The sequence below is a fragment of the Arachis ipaensis genome, chromosome B10 (genome assembly GCF_000816755.2).
Source record: "Arachis ipaensis cultivar K30076 chromosome B10, Araip1.1, whole genome shotgun sequence".
NCBI classification, from domain to species: domain Eukaryota; kingdom Viridiplantae; phylum Streptophyta; class Magnoliopsida; order Fabales; family Fabaceae; genus Arachis; species Arachis ipaensis.
The window spans coordinates 13175578-13179075 of NC_029794.2; the positions used below are offsets into that span (position 1 = coordinate 13175578).

The window sequence follows — 3498 nt, forward strand, 5'->3', positions numbered from 1 at the left end:
TATATATATATATATTATATTATAAGATATTATGTAAGAAGTCTTGTATATGGATCTATGCCTGCTTGTTTATTTTAGATGAAGTATGTATTTCCGGTTTATAAAGTGATTAGCGATACGGTGTTGAGTCACAGGCTCCTATTTTAATATTTAATATGTAAAGTAGTCGTAATACTTCTTGCTATCAGAGTAGCGCAGCCGGAAGCGTGACTTCTGATAGTGAGGGTATTACAGAGGAGGAATCACTCTAAGCAACTCCTGAAACCACTCCCACGCTGGACGGCCACCCTGGATGTATATCTAAAAATCTGTAAGGCAACCACTGACATAACGCCCGTCCACTGGCAACCCCAACTGGTACGTCACGTCCTGAAGTGTGATCGTGCACTCTCTGAACTGCATGTGGAAGGTGTGCGTCTCTGGACGCCACTGCTCGATGAAGGCACTGACAAGGGGCTCATCTAACCGGAACCATCTATCGTTCAGCCTCGCAAGATGGTATAATCCGGCCATCTGCAAGTACGGAACATACCGCTCATCGAGTCGCATGCCCTGTTGCCGCCGCATGCTCGAGATGCATCGCTGGGGCTGCGCATTACATGGACCTGGCTTATTAAAACCACTTACAAAACCACTAACAAAAACAACTAACACCAGAAACCACTTATGGAAACCACTAACAGAATCTACATGCAAAACCAATATAATAAACCACTAGCAAAACCACATGCTTAAACCGCTAACATAAACCACATACAAATCCACTTACGAAAACCACATGCAAAACCACTATCATAAACCACATGCAAAACCACATAATAAACCACTTCCAATACCACCAAACTAAACTGCCAAAATAAACCATCAACAAAACCACATACAAAACCACTAACATAAACCGCCAACAAAACCACATGCAAAACCTCTAAAATAAACCACTTGCAATACCACTAGGATAAACCACTAACATAAACCGCTACTAAAACCGCATGCAAAACCACTAACTCAAATAAACCACTGCTAGCACAAAGTTTTCTATCTACTAACCTCGTCGTTGATGACCCCGGCTATATGAGCAACTCCATCCAACCGATATAGCCTTTCCGGATCGTCCCCCATCGACTGAGTATTCTACTCGAGTCTTTGTCGAATCGAATCTGGGTCGTTTTCTCTGGGATTTGGTGGGATATGAGAATGGAAAAGTGATTCGAATGAGGGGGATTCGAACTCCTTATATAGCCGAATCCAGTGTAATTCGAATCAGCCCCATTCGAATTACTATTTGAGGCAAATTGTGAGTAATTCGAATCACCTAGATTCGAATTACTTGGGAAAGCGTTCACATGAGTAATTCGAACCAGCCTAGTTCGAATTATGCTTCTTTGTAATTCGAATCATGTAGATTCGAATTAGTGTGGGCTCGTGTTCCTTTATAATTTGAGTTATATTGATTCGAATTATGTGTTAATGTAATTCGAACCCAGCTGTTTCGAATTACATAGTAATCTGGTTTGGCTGATTCATGAAGCTATTTTCAGTTTGGCTGATTCGTGTAATTTGGTTCTTCCCTTGGCTTAATTGTGTTTTTTGCCCTATTTTTTGTCTTTCTATTTTAAAAAACCATATATTAGAGAAAATTTTACTCCCCTCCTCTGCGAAATGTTAAAATGACACTCCCTTCCCCTCTATTTTATAAATGTACATTTTTCTCCTTTTTAATTTTTAAAAAACCTCCTCTTTAATCCATTTTAAACTTTTTGTGTTAACTAATGTTAACTTTATCCATTTTTTAAGAAAAAATACGCATTAGCAAAATTTTATTCTATGGAACCAAAAAAAGAAAAATAATTAATTTAAATTTTTGTTGATAAAATCTTAAATATCGATAATATCATATTTTTATTTACTTAAAAAATATTTAATTCAGATATAGTTATAACTTAAATTAATTTGTAGATAATTGGTATATACTAATCATGCATTACCCAAATGATAAACAAATTAAAAGTGTAAAATTCAAAATAATTTTAATATTTGATGATCATTCACTTAATTAATTAATTAAAATACTTAAAATTAATATAATAATTTTTTCAATAATATTATTTAAATTTATAAATTTAAAAATAATTCACTATTAAAAGATATTAATATTAAAAAAATTCATTTGTAATAATAATACACAATATATAATTCGAGATTACACTAATTTGTAAAATTACTTAATACAAAGAAAACCATAATTAAGCTCTATCGTTGACGACAAACATTGTGAAATTGCCATATGTGTTTAATCAAGTTCTCTTTCAATTGTCTATGTTGCTGCCTATTTTGAAGTTGGGCATTTCTTTGGAGAAATTGATGGTATGGTGCAAAATCTTCCTCTCCCAACTGAGGTTGTGATAAGCCATTTTCGACATCGTTATACTCTAAGTTTTGAGCAAAATTTTCTGCATAAGTGTCTCTTTCATCCTCAACAATCATATTATGTAATATAATACAAGCTCTCATTATGTTAGCAAGTTTCTTCTTTTTCCAAAAGCGAGCTGGACCACGTATAATTGCAAAGTGTGCTTGCAACACTCCGAATGCTCGCTCCACATCTTTTCTTTGCCCTTCTTGATATTGTGCAAATAACTTGTGTTTCTCCCCTTGTGGATTTGAGATTGATTTGACAAATGTGGCCCATTCAGGATAAATACCATTTGCTAAATAGTATCCCATAGTATAATTATTACCATTAATAGTATAATTTACCTTCGGAGCACGGTCATTTAGAATATCATCGAACACTAGAGAACGATCTAACACATTGATATCGTTATTTGAACCAGAAACTTCAAAGAACGCATGCCATACCTTTCAACGCCTTTGGACAATTTTTCCATTGCCAATGCATGCAGTCAATGCTACCCAACATGCCAGGAAAGCCACGACCCTCCGCCATTTGTAGCAGGCGTCGTACATAATTTGGATTTGGTTTTCACAAGTATTCATCCTCGAACACCGAAATGACACCTTCAACAAATTTTTCCAAGCATTCAATTGTAGTGCTCTCGCCTATGCACACATAATCATCAACAGCATCAGCTGCTACGCCATATGCTAACATCCGTATCGCAGCGGTGCATTTTGGATTGGTGACAAGCCTCTTCTTCCAGTTGTATCAACCCTTTGTTGGAAATACGAATAGACGTTTGAGAGAGTGTCTACTATCCGAAGGAACACATGTCTTCTCATTTGAAATCTCCATCAAAAAATGTCAGCATTATACACCGGTTCATTTGCAAAGTAATCTTGGAAAAGGCGATTATGTCCTGCTTCTCGATCTCTGTTGATCCATTTACGAGGAGTTGGGATAGAACTTCTATCGATATCTTCTTCTTCTGAATCTTCGAATAAACACTCATCGATCCAATTATCTATGAGTGTGTTATATTGTCGTCTTCTTTTGCCATACAAAGCCTCATTAAACGTGTCATCAAAATTTTTAGCCAT

General features: G+C 35.9%; 1 pseudogene; it reads right to left on the reverse strand.

Annotated features, from left to right (window-relative positions):
• LOC107620160 lies at positions 2251 to 3498 on the reverse strand (annotated as a pseudogene).